At 37.4% G+C, this 21,759-nt stretch overlaps 15 non-coding genes across 15 annotated transcripts; 5 read left to right on the top strand and 10 right to left on the bottom strand.

Annotated features, from left to right (window-relative positions):
• Window positions 1–441: 441 nt before the first annotated feature.
• Trnag-gcc lies at window positions 442–512 on the bottom strand. The gene has a single exon. It is a non-coding gene; the product is annotated as a tRNA-Gly (tRNA).
• A 5,797-nt stretch (window positions 513–6,309) lies between these two features.
• Trnag-gcc lies at window positions 6,310–6,380 on the top strand. Its single transcript has one exon. It is a non-coding gene; the product is annotated as a tRNA-Gly (tRNA).
• A 1,692-nt stretch (window positions 6,381–8,072) lies between these two features.
• Trnag-gcc lies at window positions 8,073–8,143 on the bottom strand. The gene has a single exon. It is a non-coding gene; the product is annotated as a tRNA-Gly (tRNA).
• Window positions 8,144–8,786: 643 nt separating this feature from the next.
• On the bottom strand, window positions 8,787–8,857 carry Trnag-gcc. Its single transcript has one exon. It is a non-coding gene; the product is annotated as a tRNA-Gly (tRNA).
• Window positions 8,858–9,327: 470 nt separating this feature from the next.
• Trnag-gcc lies at window positions 9,328–9,398 on the bottom strand. The gene has a single exon. It is a non-coding gene; the product is annotated as a tRNA-Gly (tRNA).
• Window positions 9,399–10,759: 1,361 nt separating this feature from the next.
• Trnag-gcc lies at window positions 10,760–10,830 on the bottom strand. Its single transcript has one exon. It is a non-coding gene; the product is annotated as a tRNA-Gly (tRNA).
• A 454-nt stretch (window positions 10,831–11,284) lies between these two features.
• Trnag-gcc lies at window positions 11,285–11,355 on the bottom strand. Its single transcript has one exon. It is a non-coding gene; the product is annotated as a tRNA-Gly (tRNA).
• Window positions 11,356–11,836: 481 nt separating this feature from the next.
• Trnag-gcc lies at window positions 11,837–11,907 on the bottom strand. The gene has a single exon. It is a non-coding gene; the product is annotated as a tRNA-Gly (tRNA).
• Window positions 11,908–13,429: 1,522 nt separating this feature from the next.
• Window positions 13,430–13,500, bottom strand: Trnag-gcc. Its single transcript has one exon. It is a non-coding gene; the product is annotated as a tRNA-Gly (tRNA).
• Window positions 13,501–14,664: 1,164 nt separating this feature from the next.
• Trnag-gcc lies at window positions 14,665–14,735 on the bottom strand. Its single transcript has one exon. It is a non-coding gene; the product is annotated as a tRNA-Gly (tRNA).
• A 1,949-nt stretch (window positions 14,736–16,684) lies between these two features.
• Trnag-gcc lies at window positions 16,685–16,755 on the bottom strand. Its single transcript has one exon. It is a non-coding gene; the product is annotated as a tRNA-Gly (tRNA).
• Window positions 16,756–17,931: 1,176 nt separating this feature from the next.
• On the top strand, window positions 17,932–18,002 carry Trnag-gcc. Its single transcript has one exon. It is a non-coding gene; the product is annotated as a tRNA-Gly (tRNA).
• Window positions 18,003–19,488: 1,486 nt separating this feature from the next.
• Trnag-gcc lies at window positions 19,489–19,559 on the top strand. The gene has a single exon. It is a non-coding gene; the product is annotated as a tRNA-Gly (tRNA).
• A 1,004-nt stretch (window positions 19,560–20,563) lies between these two features.
• Trnag-gcc lies at window positions 20,564–20,634 on the top strand. Its single transcript has one exon. It is a non-coding gene; the product is annotated as a tRNA-Gly (tRNA).
• A 490-nt stretch (window positions 20,635–21,124) lies between these two features.
• Trnag-gcc lies at window positions 21,125–21,195 on the top strand. The gene has a single exon. It is a non-coding gene; the product is annotated as a tRNA-Gly (tRNA).
• The last annotated feature ends 564 nt before the right edge of the window (window positions 21,196–21,759 follow it).

Here is a 21,759-nt window from a genome sequence, read left to right as displayed (position 1 = left end):
CTTTTGAATAAGTGCTGAATATAATTTGAATTGAATCACATAAAATGGGTACAGGCTAAATTAGAATATTAAAAACGTTTTAGAATATTCTTAAAAAATATCAAAGGATTTAATTCTTAACTGGTGATTTGAAATTCTTATGATTATTATACTATGACAAAGTTCGGTTAGGTTTATTCAAAATATCAGATTATTTAACCGTAAAGAATTGTGTAATTTAAAGATTTCTATAAAATAAAAAACTTATTAAATATTTTTATTTATTTTAGACTCAAAAGACAATGTTCGAGTAGTATCTATAATAATGAACATTTTTAGTTAGGCGTCCCTTTATTTCTAAATAGACGTTGGTTAGTTTAAAATGTGACGCTCCACCCTTGTTTATTTAATTGAGGACACAGGTGTGAAAATACTACATAAATATAAAAAATAAAAATGAGCTGCATCGGCCGGGAATCGAACCCGGGCCGCCCGCGTGGCAGGCGAGCATTCTACCACTGAACCACCGATGCTTGTATCGTTTTAACCAAAGAACGCTTATAGTATGATGAAATACATTCACTTAACAATAAATATAAAAACATTTTTACTAGTACCAACATAAAGTGATTATACAAATTACATTTTAAAAGATTGTCAACCACAATTGACCAGATTCCTCAAACGAAGAGGAAGCAGGAGTCGGTCTTAAGCCAAATTCTTTCTGCGAAGTATATTGCGTCAGTCCAAAATAAAAATCGGATAAAAAAAAATAGAAATATACTATCGTGTAGTTATTCTATGAATATTCCCTCACTATACACAACAAAACGCATGAAATAGATTTACCAAACAAATAACTCTCGTTCAACAATTTTATTACGAGACAAAATTGTTTTCTAGACAACTCACTACCGAGAAGCGAGCTTTGGATTAGAATGTAAAGCGGCATTACGACACGATATGGTTACGATTTATCGTAACTATAGATTAATAGGATTCCACCAGAGACACATAACCTAAATACATACATATATATATATGCTTAATACAATTTCCTATGCTGTAACTTTTCAATTGTAGCTATAGGTACGGGCTACATATAAGAAGTTCTTAATATTTTTGGGAAAATAAAGATAATGAAACACATATAACCTTAATGATTTTTTTAGTACCATTGAGTCATGTTCGGGTAATAGAATACATGTTGTCATAATAATTAAAAATAATTTTCCGCTGAAATATTTACTGTATGGCGCTGTCGAAGAAATTTCATGCCTAACACCACGACAGAAAGTTGTTTATAGAATACCATAATTTAAAAAAAAATTGCTAAATCGTCTCCGTGTTTTATCGTATCGTATACTATTTTGGAACTCTAACGCTCAGTAAGCCGGCATGTTGTTAAAAACTTACCGCGTCCCAGACAGCACTTGCGAAGTTCGAATGCAAAATTGTAACAACTTGGAAGTTTTTAGTTGACAGCTAGAAATCGTAGGGTATTTTGTTGTGTGTCATCGTATCGTTGAATGTAAAAAATATATATAAAAACATCGCTTACAACCGCTGAATTATAATATACTATCATTTTCACGCGGCTCTGCCCGCTTGAGAAAGATTTTCCGTGATAAAATTCCTGCTTTATATTTTCCCGGGAAAAAAGTAAGTTATAACTCTCTTGAGTAATGTTGCTTCTTATTAGTAAAAGATTTTATAAAATCGGTTCAGTAGTTCCAGAGATTAGGCCATACAAACAAAGTTAAAAACCTTACCTCTTTATAATATTAGTATAGATTGGAATAAAACAAAACAATTTACTTATTTGGGTGCAAACAGATTCATCATCACCATCAGCCGCAGGATATCCACTGCTGAACATGGGCCTCTCCCAAAGATTTCCAACCTATTCTCCGCGGCCCGCATCCAGCGACCTCCTGCACCTCTCCCAAACATTTCCAACCTATTGGCCGCGGTCCGCATCCAGCGACCTCCTACAAACGGATTACAGCTTAGGTTACTGAGTAACAGTCGTTTTCAATAAACGATTCCAATCTGAATCTCCAATCCGATTACGAGAATGGACAAATCAAAACAAAAACACAACAAGGGTAAAAAAACGTTGTGACTGGTTCATTTTTAAAATAGAGCGAAAAAGCGGTTGATATTTTTGAAAATGGCGGTTGAACGCTTACAACATTCTTCTCTGAATGCCTACATATTCGTTTATAATTCAGATACTGCACATATGTACATTCTCCTGCAGGTCGGATAACATATCTAAACTATTATATAAAGCTGAAGAGTTTGTTTGTTTGAACGCGCTAATCTCAGGAACTACCGGTCCAAACTGAAAAAATATTTTTGTGTTGAATAGCCCTTTGTATGTGGAGTGCTCTAAGTTATATATCATCACGCTATGACCAATAGGAGCGGAGCAGTAATGAAACATGTTGCAAAAACGGGGACAATTTATTAGTTTTGAGAGCGTCCGTTTCGTGCGCTACGTAAACGGTTAAAGTTATGCAACAACGATATATGACGGGATTGTTCCTCTTAAAAAGTTCTAAAAAATATATTATAAAACAAAGTCCCCCGCTGCATCCGTCTGCCTAAACGTGTTAAACGCAAAAACTACCCAACGTATTAAGATGAAATTTGGTATGGAGACAGTTTGAGAGCCTGGGAAGAACATAGGGTCCCGGAAAACTACTACTTTTATAACGGAAAACTTTAGCCTGAAAAACTTAATAACGCGGGCGGAGCCGCGGGCAAAAGCTAGTATATACTAAAAGTTATTTATTTACCGGTGGGCGCCACCAAGATTAGTTTTAGAGAGGTATATCTGCACCTACACACTATACTACATAATATCATATAGTTTTTCTTTTCAAATTCTAATCGTGCTGGTTTTTGAAAATGCTTCACCATAATAAGACCTCTGTAGACGATAGTTCCCATTGTTGCAAATTTTTTCAGTGACTTATATTTTTTGATTTATTTCTTGCACCCCCTCTCGGCGCCGACGTATTAACCGATATCTATTAGGGACAATATTAAAGTCGCTATGTTTGATAGCGGACTTTATTTATTAAACTACTAGTCTCGTGGGAACAGTAGAATGGCGACATTAATAACTTATAAGCCAGATAATAAACTTGTAAGGGAATTATATTGCCTATATTTATAGTCCTTTTTAATCCTAGAATGGTTTATTGACGTGATATTAAGATGTACAACGTAGAAGTGGCGAAGGATGGTTTTCAAAAAGGGAACCTGAAACAATATAATATAGGTACTAATTTGCATAAAAGCGGGCTGCAAATCGTTCTAATGATAATTAGGTTCTACATAAATTACGAAATGGGAGGTAGCGGAATGCCTTGGTGGCGTAGTTGTGCATGCGCGGTACGACAGCGCTCTGAGGTCCTGGGTTCGAAACCCGGGTCGGGCAAAATGATATTTGGGTTTTTCTGCTCAGTATCAGCCCCGAGTCTGGAATTTGTGCCCGATATGGCGATAGGCTCGCCCCCTATCACATCATGGGACTGAACACATTTGGCGAAAAGTGGGTGCCCTGGTTGCGCCTCTGTATACCCCTTCGAGGATAAATGCGTGATGTTGTGTGTGTACGAAAGGAAAGCCGGCAGGAATCAGATTATATGGACCCTTCACTAATGGCGTAGTCCAAACGAATTCACAATTTATTTTGGCATGTTTCGTGAGAAGTCACATCCAAAATGGCAACTTTATCGTTATATAAACACGTATTCTGGAAATAAACTGAATTTCCATATTAAAAGGAAAGAAAGAAATAGAAATGAAAGATGGAAAAAAATACGTCGTCGCGATGGGCGTGAGCGGTAGCAAATTACGTACAATAATGTCCAGCGTCGACTAGGCGTCGAGTCGAAAACAAGCGAGCACTAACCTGCTTTACGTTAGTATAAAACTGCGTGCATTAGACCGTGCCGAGCCGAGCCGAATCCCGCGCAAACTAAATGTGATTAAATTGGTACTGCTGGAATAGACGCCGGGCTTTATAGTTCAGCGACGTTTTCACTTTATTATTTGAATGTTAGTCAACTGACGCACTGCATTAAGTTCATGTAGTTATACAGGGTGTACCGGTAATAACATTTTAAGGGGAAGGTGATTTAAGGGTGGTTTATAACAACGCATCGATATCTCTGGATGGATGTTAATTATTGGCCGCTGTCTTGAAAAATAGGGAAATATATACTTATTACACACAGAGGATAGATCCATAACAATGTTTTTGTTTTCGAAAAATAAACTGTTTTTTTATTACGTGCATTACAAAATGATCCTACTGCACCTAATAGTAAGTAAAGTGGGGTAATAGAATGTCGACTGACGAGAATGTGAGCCACTATGGCGGGTTGTAACACCTTGTGTACGGTGATCGCTATCCAGGCGGATAAAAAAATATATCCTATCACCAGCAAAGATATTTTTTTGGCAAATCACGAATGAAAATGGTGCTCTGCGTTCAACGTTAACAAAGGACGTGTTTGCCGTATATAAAATGTATGCTGTACATTAAAATATTTAATCTTCTCCGCCGATAGTAATAAAATAAGAAACACACGAACGCGACTTGACTTGCAAAATAACGTCTCGACTACACAAAATAGCGACAATATATGGAGTTTACATTATTATATTAGAGAATAAATTTAATTTATTGTGTACACTCTGGAGATAAAAAAAATGTATGATCTACTAGCTTCCGCCCGCAGCTTCGCCCGCGTGGATTTCGGGTTTCAAAAATGGAGAAGGTGCTCAATTTGTCGGGATGTTTTTTTAATTTATGGTGGTATGCAGGTGGTCCGATTGTCCGGTCAGGGTCTGATGATGGGATCCTGGTGAAATTGAAGGAACTTTTAACCATTAAGGTTGCACACGAAATGACGGAAGCTTAAAAATGGAGTTACTTCTCCCGTTTTCCCAACATTTTCCATCACTGCTATGCTCCTATTAATTGTAGCGTGATGAAAAGTATACTATAACCAGCTCAGGAGTATGAAAAATAATTGTACCAAGTTAAGTTAAAATCCGTCGAGTAGTTTTTGTTTCTATAACGGTTATACAGACAGACAGACAAAAATTTTACTAATTGCATTTTTGGCATCAGTATCGATCCCTAATCACCCCCAGTTATTTTGGAAATATATTTCATGTACAGAATTGACCTCTCTACAGATTTATTATAAGTATAGATATGCAAAAGTAGCTCAAAAATTGTCCATAACGTAAACATGCATTTTAAAGTAAAACAAAAGAAATAATATCGTGAAGCCAACCAAATAACTAATGATATATTAAATTTTGTGACTGTTCAATTTAGTCGGGTCCGCGATATCACTTTTGTTGAGTTTCAGAACGCGACATTACATTATTATATTCTGTGCTCCAACGCACACTGCTTTGATGTTAGGAACACACCTACATTGCTTAGACAACAGTGAACTTTATACAATAGCAATAAAGCTCAAATTGACTCTACGTATTAGTTAGAAAACGTTTGTATGGGAAATAGAAAAATGATGTTTCGAGGATTTTCCCGGCAATTATTCGAATTTTTCTCACCTTTTAAACCATCCCTAGACCTCCACGAATAATTCAAGACCAAGATAAGATAAATCCGTTCAGCCGTTCTCGAGTTTTAGCGAGACTAACGAACAGCAATTCATTTTTATATATATAGATTAGTATTAAACTATCTTTTTCCCGCGGCTTTGCCCGAGTGAAGTAGTTTTCCGGGATAAAAGTTCGCTATATATAATCCCGGGTGGTAAGTAGCCTATAACCTTTCCAGGGTTTTAAACTATCTCCATATCAAATTTCATAACAATCCGTTCCATAAATTTTAAGAAAATCGATAACAATCAGACAGAAAAGGGGACTTAGTTTTATAATATGTATGAAATATTTAACCTATATTAGCCCAATAGCCATGTGGAAACAGATTATTGTTCTAGTATGAAAATACTATAGAACGAACTTTGGTAAAAGAACGGACGCCGTAATATTCTTTAAACTAAATAATTGTATACTTGAATTATAAGCTTTAAGTTGCATTTCATCGTATATTTTACACAAATCAACAACATTACAATACAATTTGGCATTTTATTTGTAGCTAACCTGTAAACATCCGACTTTCTCTCGGTTTATTTAGTTCAATGTAATTATGTTTTTTGCTATCATCAATAGCGGGGTCAGTGACTTCCGTAATAGCACTGCGAATCGTCTTCACTTTTACCAGCTGTTCTGGAAATACGTTCTAATTTTGACATATCACGACAAGCATCGGTGGTTCAGTGGTAGAATGCTCGCCTGCCACGCGGGCGGCCCGGGTTCGATTCCCGGCCGATGCATCGTAATTTTTGCTGTTATTTTTTACAGCATTTTTTGGTAATTATTTTTTATAATAAGAGCCAATAATTCTTCAACAAATACAAAAATATTTAAGTCAATTTTTTAATAATAGGAGTCCTTAAGTGCCAGACATAAAAACAAAGACAAATGAGGGCCTTTGTCCTTTCTATGAAAATAAATGAATAAAGACGAATAATTTAGGCAATTAAATTATTTTCATGACAAAAATGCAAATGAATAATTATAATATTTTAATTAACCCTTGAAATGAGAAACGGTGCGGATATTTAAAAACCCCACAGAGATAGTCCATAACGATGATTACAATTTTAACAAGTCGACCGACAGACAGTCTCTATTCAGAGCTAAATTGTTTCCCTAATTAATTTTCTTACAAGATTTTAGGCTTTTATGAAAGTTCTGTTAGAGAAACCCAATTAGACTATTACACTACCACCATTTTATAAACATGCACCTTATATATTATATTATATGCATTTTATTTATTAATATAAAAAAAAAAAAAATATAAAAAAGCGGTGATAGCCTAGTTGGTTGTGGAACGGACTGTCGAGACGTATGTCCGCAGGTTCAAATCCCAAGGGCACACACCTCTGATTTTTAAAAAAAATTATGTGTGTATTCTTTGTGAATTATCGCTTGCTTTAATGATGAAGGAAAACATCGTGCGGAAACCTGCATACCTGAAAAATTCTTTATAGAAATTTTGAGGGTGTGTGAAGTTTACCAATCCGCACTAGGCCAGCGTGGTAGACTAAAGCCTAATCCCTCTCAGTAGTTATCGGAGGCCCATGCCCAGCAGTGGGACAGTATTTAATACAGGGCTAATATTAGTATATTATATAAATAAAATGTACATTTTTATGTACATTTCTTTACTTTATTTAGCGAAAAAGCATTTAAATAATTAAAAAAGAATGTAAATTTATTTAATAACCTACAGGATGGACGGGAAGGGTCCGGTTGGGCAGGGGGGATTGTAGTGGCGTTTCGTTTAGGCTGTTTCATTGCGTGTATATTGAAAAATACTCATAATTATAATTTTTCTGTGAATGTTGAGTATGCCTGTAAGAGGTTGTTTACTTACAATGTTTTCTAGACCTAAGGATCATCATCAGCCACAGAAAGTCCACTGCTGAACATAGACCTCCCCTAAAAATTTCCAGACGGACCTGTCGAAAGCGGACTGCATTCCAAGGTGTTCCTTCAAGGATATGTATGCTGTTGGATAAATAAATACTTCAAGCGCCATTTTTATTGTACCTGTCATACGTTCTTAAGGGACTCAATACGACCTGACGGGTCGGCTTATACAAATACACCGGATTTTAAGGTAAGCGCTTGAGGCGCTTGCAACCCTTGAAAATTAAGTGACCATGCTGAGGGCAACCCAGTAACGGGTTAAGAACCTCGGCTCAGGACGGTCACAGGGAAAGGATGGAGACATTAACGATTGTGGGATCTTAAAAAAAGAAACCGAACCATACCAAACCATAAACCATTTTAAGTCTTGCAAGTAATATATGGTAATTTTAATTGTTATTTTATTACCTATAAAATAATAAAAATAAAATTGCTGGAATTTTCTTATGGACGATTTATTTTGATAGAATTTTTTAGCCATAAACATTAGATTATGTTTCTCTTGAGTTCAAAAACAAAATAATATTTGCATCGGCCGGGAATCGAACCCGGGCCGCCCGCGTGGCAGGCGAGCATTCTACCACTGAACCACCGATGCTTGTGAAAGCTTTATTCAAGAAGGCATATACGTTAAAATCAACTCACTTCACTTATTTCAACACATTTTCTGATACAGCGATTCAGACTTACTAAAAGTCACGTTCAAATGCATTGTTGAGAAATATGATTTTATCATTGAATAAAGGAGGTAAACGGTGAAGTAGTTTTAATTGCAATTTGTTGTAACTGACTGTATCGATTTACGACAATTCTGGGTCAAGTAGGCCGGTTCCAACAGGCCGGCATAATCCTGTCGACTCTCAAGAGGTAATCATCTCTTGTCAGTTAACATTCTATTGGATCCCACTACACTCACTATCAGGTGTAGTAGGGTCCCTTTGCCGTTCTAGAATAAACAAAAAAGTTAATGCTAAACTAAACTCTAATGACATTACTTATCATAAGATGGAGCGTCATGACTTATCGCCATTAGAAGCAAATATTCATTATATTTTAATAAGTATACGAAGTATTTATTATTCATCCGTGAGAAATCTCTCTAGAGGCTGAATTAATACACCAATCTCAACTTTGAGTGCATATTTAGATCTTAAGATGGTATCTTTAACTTTATAGCTGATAGACTTCAGAGTGAAACTGCGGTATAAATTTACGGTCGTATAACTGAATTATAAAAGAATTGCATCGGCCGGGAATCGAACCCGGGCCGCCCGCGTGGCAGGCGAGCATTCTACCACTGAACCACCGATGCTTGAGAAGACGTTCCTAAATAATGCACATAAGCACGTTCGGATCCATTCACTTCCATTTCGTAATGACGTTACACAGCGCTTATCATGTTCAAAGTACACTCTATATCGACTTTCCAAGCAAGAGACTACCTTTTCCTTGTTCTACACATTAGAGATGGCTTCATAACTCTGGATTTCCAGGTTTAAATGCTTTCTATGAGAACAATACCTGGCCAGTGATTAACAGTCAATCTTTCAAATGGCAGAAGCTCAATCTCAGCGCAACAAAAGTAGTTTGCTTAGTTCTGAGCAGTTTTAGACCTAAGAGTATCATGAGATATTTGTATGTCCATCGGTTCCTTTTGATAAAGGTGCCAATAAGTACACTGAAAGCCATAGCAATTATAAAAAGGAGTAATACAGCATGTAGAGTTCGATATGGTGCACCTCTACAATCGGTCTACCCACAACCTCATCCTTAAAAAAACATTGCATCGGCCGGGAATCGAACCCGGGCCGCCCGCGTGGCAGGCGAGCATTCTACCACTGAACCACCGATGCTTGTACGAACATCACTAAATAAAGCAATTGACACGTTCCGATCCATTCACTTCCTTCACATAATGACGTTGCACAGCGCTTACCATATCTACGAAAGTAAATTCTACAACGGCATACTAAGCAATAGCTCACTCCGGTCATCCTGACAGATCTGATAGCCGTTGGGGCGGAAAAGTTCTGAAGTGGCGACCACGAACCGGGAGACGCAGCGTAGGCAGGCCCCCCACGAGATGGACCGACGGCCTGGTGAGGGTCGCCGGAGTCCGATGGATGAGGGCGGCCCAGAACCGGTCCCTGTGGCGCTCAATGGAGGAGGGCTATTTCCAGCAGTGGGCGATTCCCGGCTGAAATGATGAGAGACTTAGGAATGGCTTTATGGCTACTATCTATGAATTTCAGGGTTGCCCTGCTTCTTGGAAGAATAACACCAATCTATTAGTGATCAGCAGCTCCTTTTAAGGGAGTAGCTCGAAAGGTTTTGCGCAAAAGAAAGTTGTTATAGTTCTTAGCAACTTCGGTGTTAAAAGCGAAGTGAGATCATTTTGTGTACAAGTTCAGTCAGAAACAAGAGTAGCTGAACCCATTCAAAACTAAAAATTGCCTTCATACTTTAACTTTAATAGAAACCTTTTTTTTGTGTAAAGTAAATTAAATCTATTTATTTTTGTAAAAAAAAATGTTAAGAATACAAAAGCGGATGGGCGACTTGAAGTATTGAATTTGTTTAGCTATTTATGTGGTCGACTGACTGTATATGTTGTGTTTTTTGACCATGCGACGAATAACTTCCATTATTGGAAGATACAGAATTTATTTATAAAACTAGCCTCAATAATATCGCACGTTGAAACAAAAGTTGCATTATACGAAATTGGACGGTATTGAGTTAGAGCGACATTAATTGTCGCTGATGACTGGACACGAACTGGATTAGTGTCAGTTTATGTTTAACGAACAACACACAAAACTTAAAGGTATGAAGAAACACTTGTGACATCTAGTGATACCCTAAGTGACCTATTGCGATTTCAAATGTCGCTCTAACTCAATACCGTCAAATTTCATATAATGCCACTTTTGGTTTCAACGTGGGATATGATGTTATATTAGTATAGTCCGTCTCTACATCCACTATTACCTTCCACCAAGTCAAAATCAAAAATATCTTGTGTACGTAAAAAAATCTCTTAACATAAATAAGGGATATTCTTGATAGCTTGTACCTAATTCCATCAGGATGAGGATCACCATAAATAAATAATTATGCCAATATCCATAGTGCGGATATGACATTGAACAGATTAGTACCAAAATGTTTTCTACAAGCACTCTATCTGCCTGTATAAACTCAACAAAAAATATGCATCGGCCGGGAATCGAACCCGGGCCGCCCGCGTGGCAGGCGAGCATTCTACCACTGAACCACCGATGCTTGTGAAAACTACACTAAATAAAGCATAGAAACACGTTCGGAACCATTCACTTACATCTCGTAATGACGTTACATAACGCTTCTCTATCCTTGAAAGTACACTCTACACAGACATTCCAAGTAAAAGCCGGCCTTTTCCTTCTTCTACACAGTCTGACTCTGGATTCCCAGAATGCTATGCTTTCTTTCAAACAATACCAGTCCGATGAAAAGGAACCCATCTTTCAATGGCAAAAGCTCTAGCTCAGCGTAACAAAAACAATTTGTTTAGTTCTAAGCAGTTTAAGAGCTAAGGACATGAGATATTTGTATGGACATCAGTGCTTATTGATTAGGGTGCCAATAAGTACTTGAAAACGGAAGTATTTAAAAAGGACTCATACGGTATGTAGAGTTCGATATGGTGCACACCTCTACAATCGGTCTACCCACAACCTCATCATTAAAAAAACATTGCATCGGCCGGGAATCGAACCCGGGCCGCCCGCGTGGCAGGCGAGCATTCTACCACTGAACCACCGATGCTTGTACTGACGTCACTAAATAAGGCAATTGATACGTTCGGATCCATTCACTTCCATCACGTAATGACGTTGCACGGCGCTTATCATATTGAAAGTACACTCTACATCCACGTTCTAAGCAAAAGACAGTCTTCTCCCTTTTGTAAATATTAGAGATGGCTATGACTCTGGATTTTCAGGATGCAATGCTTTCTATCAAAACAATACCCTTGAAGTGATAATAGAAGCTCATCTTTCAAATAGCAGAAGCTCAAAAGCATCTGCATAACAAAAACAATTTGCATAGGCCTTAGCATTTTCAGAGTTAACAGCACCATGAGGTATATCCATCAGTCCCTTTTGATAAGGGTGCTAATAAGTACCTGAAAGCCATAGCATTGAAAAATATAGAGTTTGAAAATGAACCATAGAATACCAACCAAAGAATCATAGAGTACCATAGTGCATCTCTACAAACGATCTACCTTATACTTAAAAAAGACTGCATCGGCCGGGAATCGAACCCGGGCCGCCCGCGTGGCAGGCGAGCATTCTACCACTGAACCACCGATGCTTGTAATAACGTTACTAAATAAGGCATTTAACACGTTCAAATTAACGTCTAAGCAAAGTTTCGTAAACATTTGTATTTCGTGCTCCATCATGCCAAAACATTACTTATTTCTGTTGTCAAGAAATAGCATGTGACTCTAGCAAGAGTGCCTGGAGGGAAGTGTATATATGTGCACGTTCCCAGAAAAAAATAAAACAAAATATGTCACTGAATAAATCTGCAACAATGGGACCTATCAACCGCAGAAGTTTTTTATGATAAAGCATTTTCAAAAACACGCGCAATTTAAATTTGAAAAAAAATCTTAATGATATTACGTAGTGATAGTGCGTAGGTGCACATGCACTACCATAAACTAATCTTGATGGCGCCCATAGACTCAAGCACTATGTAACAGTATTAAGAATATTATAGCCAATGATTGGAAGATTTTATGAGATTTTTTTTTTATTTTATTTTTTTTTATTTTTATTGAATTATCGTTTGCTTTAAAGGTGAAGGAAAACGTCGTGAAGAAACTTGCATGAGAAGTTCTCTATAAGAATTTTAAGGGTGTGTGACGTCTACCAATCCGCGCTAGGTCAGCGTGGTCGACTAAGACTAAGACCTAGTCCGTTTCAGTAGTAGAGGAGGCCCGCGCCCAGCAATGGGACAGTACATAATACAGGGCTGATATTATAAGAGATTTAAAATCTTGTATCAGAGAAAGCTTAGTGGAATGCTTTCACATTTTCAACATATAGACGAGACTGAAGACCAAACGGAATTTCGACAAAATATACAGGGTCATTTTCACATCGAGTTACTAAATGAAACCACATACTTGTCTACTTGGAAATAACACTTTACAATAAGTTACTTAAGCCGTAGATATAAAATAAAAAAGTGTAAGTTTCGAACAAAATGAATATTAATAAAAAGTGATTTTAATGTTACGCGCCCTAAAGCCACTACTACTACTCTAAGAGAATTCGTTGCAGTGGCAACATTATACTTTCAGTCAGAAAAACACCCACACACACGCCATATTCGCATTAAACTACAAAATGATAAAAAAATCAGAAATCTAAAACCAGGATTTTTGGTGAAAATATTAGTTATTAATGGATGATTTTTGGCACAATGTTAGCAAAGGTGAAGACAAGTATGTGGTTTAATTTAGTAACGCAATGTGAAAATTACCCTGTTTAACATGGTTAAGTTGTGAAGTAATGGCTTGATGTAAATTGTGACGTACGTAGGACAGAGCTTGGTTTAAAAAAATCTCTTTTAAATCATAACTGTGTCTAATATTTAAATTAGTCTATGGAAATTTCCTATAAATATCTTGTGTACGTAAAAAAATCTCTTAACATAAATAAGGGATATTCTTGATAGCTTATACCTAATTCCATCAGGATGAGGATCACCATAAATAAATAATTATGCCAATATCCATAGTGCGGATATGACATTGAACAGATTAGTACCAAAATGTTTTCTACAAGCACTCTATCTGCCTGTATAAACTCAACAAAAAATATGCATCGGCCGGGAATCGAACCCGGGCCGCCCGCGTGGCAGGCGAGCATTCTACCACTGAACCACCGATGCTTGTTAATGCCAGTACCAAAGATGCATTACTATAATTTACATTCCTTTCATTTCAGTCGTCTTTAAAAACAAAACGTGATTACGTAAATGATTTATACTGTTATTTATTGCATGACTCTTACTTTGTTTATTAATGTTATTTTAAGCAATTTTCTTGGGACTTCTTCTCTAGGGACTCGCGTAAAAGAACAAATAGTTGACGTAAAATATTGACGCTCTACAAAATCTGCAATTGCTGAACACTGAATAAGGTGCCAATTATTATCTACGACTAGACAATCCAAAAATCCTTGCCAAAGAACATCTATTCCTGCCTGCGATGATTCGCGACGCTATTGAAATTAAAAAATATCTGAATTTCGAATAGATAAGATGGTTAGAAGCTTAAACAAGCCTGGGATCCTGTCCTATATTTAATTAAATCGGAACCCAAAAGACTAACTGCAAGACATCAAGATACTGTGAGCTCATTCTGCGTAGATCGGATCATCAATAGCTAAAAGTTTCGAAGACTTCGCAGCCTTCAGGATCACGGAGGGGACTGACGTGTTGGTCATCCGAAAAGTCAAAGTTACAATATCTATCTACATTTTACAATTATACAACTTTTTATTTTTTTTTGTTGTTGGTGGTACGACCTATGCAGATTGCAGAATGAGCTCACAGTGTCTTGAAGTCTGGCAGCCGGTCTTTTGGGTCCCGATTTAATTAAATGTAGGACAGCATCCCAGGCTTGTGTAAGCTTCTCCCACTTCTCTATCCAAAATTCGGATGTTTTTTTCATTTCAAGAGCCTCGCGAATCATCCTAGGTAGGAATCGATATTCTTTGGGAAGGATTTGCGGCTTGTCTAGTCGTAGATGATGATTGGAGCCTTCTTCAGAGTGTTCAGCAACTACAGACTTTGTAGAGCGTCAATATTTCACGTCCGCTATATGTTCTTTAACGCAAATCCCTATATTCATTTATGTTTGGTTTATACAAGATAAAATCCGTAAAATAGTTTTATTTTAATGTCTATCATTCGTGTAAACATAAGAAATCATATTGTATTTTTATCTTCAAAAACAGTGCGGACATAAATGCTCAAATTTCAGGGGCTGATAGTCAAGCAACTCTGCAGCGGGTCGCTAAGCCTTTCTGGCGTAATAGCATAAAAATACATTGCATCGGCCGGGAATCGAACCCGGGCCGCCCGCGTGGCAGGCGAGCATTCTACCACTGAACCACCGATGCTTGTGAAGACGACACTAAATAATGCACATAGCACGTTCGGATCCTTTCACTTCCATTTCGTAATGACGTTACACAGCGCTTATCATGTTGAAAGTACACTCTACATCGACATTCCAAACAAAGCCGGTCTTTGCCCTTTTCTGCACATTAGAGATGGTTTCATGGCCTGGATTCCCAGGAGGTTTCTGTCGGAACAATATTGGTCCAGGGACTCATCACCATCAGCCGCAAGATATCCACTGCTGAACATGGACCTCCCCCAAAGATTTTCAGATCGACCTATTGGACCCGGCCCGCATGCAGCGATCTCTTGCGATTTTTATAAGATCATATTCTGTCCACTTCGTGAGTGGACGTTCAACGCTGCGCTTTCCAATTCGTGGCCTCCACTCCAGAACCTTCTTACCCCATCAGCCATCAGTTCTGCGAGCTATGTGCCCTGCCCACTGTCACTTTAGCTTGCTAATCCTTGGACAGATTAGCAGCCCATTTCTCAAATGGCAGGACTCAAACTCGGCGCAACAAAAAATATATTTCTAGAGTTCTAACAGGCTTCAGACCTAACAGCTAAGATAATTGTATGTATAGTCAACCACAAAAGTAGCTCAACAAATTCAAAACTTTAAATCGTCTATAAAGCAAGACCCTAAATTTTTATATTTTATGATTTTTTTCTTTCTAAAAAAAGTAAAGAGTATAAGCGATTTGAAGGTTTGAATTTATTTAGCTACATATGTGATTGACTGTACATCAGTTCTTTTTGGCTTTGGGACCAACGAGTACCATATATGTTGAAAGCCATACTATTAAAAAATATCGTCAGTAATTATCTATGTAGAGTTAGATTACAAGCGGTAGAGACGCACCATAGATACATAACTACCTTATTCCCCCCCAACACAATATTTGTGCGCTCGGTCTTCATACCGAATGCAAGCTCAAGGAAGGGAGGTCTTTAGTCGCGGGTCGAGGCACACAGAGCAGTGCGCATACCTCATCGTTGTATAATACATTGAGACCTAAAAGCATCCGCGAACATTTCCCCTCGGCCCATTTTAAAAAGTTCCTATCCTTCCCCTTCTTCGTTCTCTTACTCTTCCTTCCCTCATTTCCTACTCTATTCTTATCAGGGCCGCTGCCGTTACTAAGCTGGGGATCACCTGTGTACCGTTCGCAGGATACCCCCGATGATACCACAACGATATATGATATCATATCTTAATGAAATGTAATTTTTGAAAGACGACCACCCGATCATGTTGTGTTTGCCTGTTCAATATCACTATTTTTTTTTCTTTTCTCATGATTGAAAACTATGATTGTAAATGTAGGCGAATGCACGCTGTACGCCGTTATTTAAGTATGAATCTATGTTCTCTTTTATTTGCTATCGCTAATTTTATTTTATGCCGCTCCAGGTTTAGTCGATTGGATTTCATCTTATCCCATGTTAACGGTGATGTGCGTGCATTAGCTTATATAACTATTGTGACTATGTACAAGAAAGACTTGGAAAAAATACAAAAGAAGTACTGAACACTTGATGACAAAAAGAAAGCCCGGAGTTTCTTTCTGCCTTTCTTCTTCGGGTAGTCATCACTTAGGTAGATAGTGATAGGCTGGTAGGTTAGCTAGGCTAGGGCTCATGTCCTCACCGGTGAGGATCGCGACGCGTTACCCTTCTATTTCCCACTACTTGCCAGCCCGAGCTGGTTACTTCGTACTTTTGTACCTAGTCTTTTGTATAAACTTTATCCCTAATTTAAAATCTCCATAGTTATATAAGTGATTTTAATAGTTGTTTAGAAATAATAATTATTCTTATTCTTTGTTTTGACGTATCATAAGTGCAACTTTGTTCGCCTACGTGATAAATAAAGTATTTTTTTTTTTTTTTTTATTTTTAACGGTTTCCAAAAAGACTATCTCATCCTGAAAATAAAAAACATTGCATCGGCCGGGAATCGAACCCGGGCCGCCCGCGTGGCAGGCGAGCATTCTACCACTGAACCACCGATGCGTGTATTTTGTGAGCGAAACTACGCACAGCATAGATCTGTATGCACTTCTTCACTTTATGATTACTCAACAAACGTGATAGTAAGCAGGTAATAAAAACTTATACGTTTTGTAATTTTTGTAATCGAATAGTAATTGTAATGTTTCTGCACTTAGGCACTGCACAGATGATAGTGTCGGCGCGATGCCTTACTGACTAAACCCTGAACTCTACTCAAACCACCTATTATGACAGGTTATTTACTATAAATCGTAGTTATCCAGTATTATACCCAATAAATTCTCTACCCTTCCTGCAGTGTTAAAAATATTCTTAATTTGAACTTAAGTAAACATACAATACCATGTACCGCGCCTGCGCGTTGTTTGCTATTTGATTTGCGACGAGCCGATGTCGTCGGGCTAACGAACAGCTCTTTATTAATGAAATCCATCTCGCTCTTAATTAACAAACAGGTATGATATCTGTTTGTTGTTAATCAGCTTAATTTGTAACAAATATCAATTGTAGAGATGGCTTGCGTAGTGAATTAAATGTATTTTATAATTATTCAACGGTAGTTTTCTTTTGTTTTATTTTTGTATCAACTAGCTAATTCATCTTCTGTGGATACTATTACACACGGGAAATTCTTAACTAATAGAAAACTTAATTAGCCCTAATTGCTTACGTTTTATCCCGACTACCAACTTTTATGCAAGCACATCCGCGAACAAAAAGAAACATTTATGTAAATAAATAAAAGTGAAGTTTGTCTCCGTTATTTAAAAAAGGTTTTATTTAAAATGGTTTTCGCTTATCTATCCTCCCAGTCAAACAAAATATAGGCCTTAAGAGTTTAAATGGTGTCAGTTCGCGGCAAACATTTTCCTCGTTCAATCGGAGAGGTTGCTTTACTAAAACTCTTTCCAAAATGGTTATGTACCTGTTTGTTTCTATGGTCTAAATTGTTAATATATCATTATTGAAAAAAATACCAACTCATACACTCTAGGTAAATAAGAAATATGTGTTCTTGAAGAATTTATATTATTTACAATTGGAATCAGCAGTTCATGACGTAAAATGCATCCGTATGTTTCTCTAGAGAAGGTAAAGTCACGTTTCTTGCGAAACGACGGCAAGTGAATGTATTTGTGTTGTAAATTAATATCTTCTTTAGACAGTTGCAAATAAGCATCGGTGGTTCAGTGGTAGAATGCTCGCCTGCCACGCGGGCGGCCCGGGTTCGATTCCCGGCCGATGCATTTTTTATGGGACCTTCTAACCTCATTCAAAACCCTTCCGAAGGCCAGTCTTCCTTTCAGAGATGATAAATTCTATCTTTGTTTTTTATTATAATAGGTCCGTAAACGAAGAAGTAAGACATTATAAAAATAGAATACCACCACCACCCCCTTGTCATTCTCCTCCTCCCCGAGAGATCTGCAGGAATCACTTGTAGCATAAATGGGAAAACTTTATTGGTTATCGAGCGATCAATTATTAAAAAAAGATAATATCTTTAATGAGTCATCCAGGGCCGGTCTAGGTATTCAGGCACCCCTTATTTTAGCGTCTTTTTTTATTACCGACATGCTCGAATTATTTTATCACGTACGATCAGCAACAAAAGTCGATGAACAGATATTAATTTACAAAACACCTGAACATTGAAACGGACCATAAATCACTTACCAAAGAAGAGTACAGATTAAGGTTATCATTTCAATATGGATACCCAAGTATAGGATTGGCTGAAAAGAAACTGACGTTTACGTTGAATCCTTCGAAGAGAATCTCCTGCCAGAATAATTTTGAATTTACATATTTGTTCTTTAAACCGGCCAGTGCTCTATAAAATAGGATGTTTAAAATGTAACTAACCTATTCCTATTAATGTTATAATATTACTTACTAAAGTATTATGATGTTTTGTCCATACTTAAAAATGTATAATTCTGGTTATTAACTAAAATATATACTATTATATAAATCTGAAGAGTTTGTTTGTTTGAATGCGCTAAACTCAGGAACTGCTTAACCGATTTTGAAAATATTTCACTAATAGGAAGCTACATTACTCTTAAGCGCTATACGATACTTTCTATCCCGGGTAAATATAAAGCAAGACTTTAGTCCTTGAAAACATTTTTACGCAGGCGGAGTAGCGAGCCAGTATGTTATGAAATAACAATTTAATTGATATTCTGGACTGTTGGAAAAAAAGCTTGTATATAAAACAAAGAATTTGCTAATTTTAGCCACATTTGTATTTATTACAGATCATAAAAAATTGCTAGTAATGTTTAGCAGTGAATGTTTTGACGGCGTTCAGCTACTTTTGTAGTTCAATTATGTCAAGTTGTTTTGTATTTAAATTAATCAGTAACTTATGGTGAATGATAATGATTAGGAAATATTGGAAACAAATTATGTTCAACGACTTCTGTTGCTGACTGTACCACCTCTGCCTTGCGGAAACTGTGAACGCTCTGATCTGTAAAACATTTGCTCCGACTTTGAAAATTCTTTTTTTGGAAAGAATCATTCCCGGATATTATGGCTCTTTTTAGTATGAAAATTGACTTTAACGTGAACTAAAACTACTTTTTCTAGAATATCTTGAATACCACTTTCAATTGATGTTGGAATATGCTTTAGCGATGTATACCGTCAGTGTAATGTTTATTTGGTAATACTAAAGTGAATGGATATGAATATGTGAAGTCTTCTTTGGTAGAATTACAACAAGCATCGGTGGTTCAGTGGTAGAATGCTCGCCTGCCACGCGGGCGGCCCGGGTTCGATTCCCGGCCGATGCAATGTTTTTTGTTTTAAGGAAGTTAGTTTTTTTAGGAACTGCTGCTGTATCATCGGGGGTCTCTTAGAGGCGATCCCCCAGCTAAGCTTCCGCAGCGGCCCTGATGAGGATGAAGAAGGAAATGAGGGAAAGAAGATTAAGGGAATGTGGAGAAGGGGAAGGATGGGAACTTCTTAAAATGGACCGAGGGGAAATGTTCATGGACGCTTTTAGGCCTCAATATGTTATACAACTGTGAGTTATGCGCACTGCTCTGTGTGCCTCGACCTGCGACTATAGTTCTCCCTTCCTTGAGCTTGCATTCGGTATGAAGACGGAGCGCACAAATATTGTGTTGGGGAGAAATAAGGTAGTTATGTATCTATGGTGCGTCTCTACCGCTTCTGATCTAACTCTACATAGATAATTACTGACGATATTTTTTTAATAGTATGGCTTTCAGCAAATATGGTATTCGTTGGTCCCAAAGCCAAAAAGAACTAATGTACAGTTACTCACATATTTAGTTAAATAAAATCAACCTTCAAATCGCCTATACAGTATATTTAAAAAAAATATCTACAAAAGTAAAATATAGGGTCATACTTCATTTTACACAAAGAAAAAGGATTTCCATTTAACTTAACGTATATAAACTATTTGATAATCTGAATTTATTGAGCTACTTTTGTGGTTGACTACACATACAATTATCTCAGCTGTTACTCTGAAGCCTCTCAGAACTCTACAAATATATTTTTTGTTGCGTTGAGTTTGAGTTTCTGCCATTTGAAAAATGGGCTGCTAATTATTTAAGAGGAATTGGTCTGACGGAAAGCATACCATCCTGGGAATCCAGGCCATGAAACCATCTCTAATGTGCAGAAAAGGGCAAAGGACGGCTTTGCTTAGAAAGTCGATGTAGAGTGTACTTTCAAAATGATAAGCGCTGTGTAACGTCATTACGAAATGAAAGCGAATGATTCCACACGTGTTTATGTGCATTATTTGGTACCATCTTCATAAGCATCGGTGGTTCAGTGGTAGAATGCTCGCCTGCCACGCGGGCGGCCCGGGTTCGATTCCCGGCCGATGCAGTCTTTTTTAAGTATAAGGTAGATCGTTTTGTAGAGATGCACTATGGTGCATCATTCTATGATTCTTTGGTTGGTATACTATGGTTCATTTTCAAACTCTACATTTTTCAATGCTATGGCTTTCAGGTACTTATTGGCACCCTTATCAAAAGGGACTGATGGACATACCTTATGGTGCTGTTAACTCTGAAAATGCTTAGGCCTATGCAAACTGTTTTTGTTATGCAGATCTGCTTTTGGGCTTCTGCTATTTGAAGGATGGGCTTCTATTATCACTTCAAGGGTATTGTTTTGATTGAAAGCATTGCATCCTGGAAATCCAGAGTCATGGCCATCTCTAATATTTACAAAAGGGGGAAGACTGTCTTTTGCTTAGAACGTGGATGTAGAGTGTACTTTCAATATGATAAGCGCTGTGCAACGTCATTACGAGATGGAAGTGAATGGATCCGAACGTGTTTATGTGCATTATTTAGTAACATCTTCACAAGCATCGGTGGTTCAGTGGTAGAATGCTCGCCTGCCACGCGGGCGGCCCGGGTTCGATTCCCGGCCGATGCATTAGTTTTTTGTAGAAGGTATGTAAGTGAGATCAATGCTTTAGGTTAACCACCGATGCTTGAAACCACATTACTAAAATTCTCAATAAATACACTTTATTATAATCATAATAGTTTCTAATCAATAAAAACGTGACAACAGCCGTTTTCAATAAACGATTCCAAACTCAGTCTTCAATCTGATTCAAAAAAAAAAACCACTCAAAATAACTCATTGGAAAAATATATTGTTCTGGTTTTTTTTATCGCTTTACATGACAAGACGAGCTTGTCGTTCACCTGATGGTAAGCGATACCACTGCCCATAAACAGTAGATATTCATCCAACACCTTGAATTACAAAGTATTGTTCGGTATGCTACTACACTCACCATTCTGAGACATGAGATGTTAAGTCTTATTATGTCCGGTACACTGGCTACAATATCCTTCAAACCGGAACACAACAGTGACTACACACTGCAGCTGGGCACCAGAAATATTGCGGTGGTACCTACCCAGGCGGACTCTCACATATGAGAGACCTTTCTTTTTTTTTTTTTTTGGTATCGCGGAGAAAGTCCCT

This window comes from Manduca sexta, chromosome 21 (genome assembly GCF_014839805.1).
Source record: "Manduca sexta isolate Smith_Timp_Sample1 chromosome 21, JHU_Msex_v1.0, whole genome shotgun sequence".
Classification (NCBI taxonomy): Eukaryota; Metazoa; Arthropoda; class Insecta; order Lepidoptera; family Sphingidae; genus Manduca; species Manduca sexta.
This window is presented reverse-complemented; position numbering and strand designations above follow the sequence as displayed.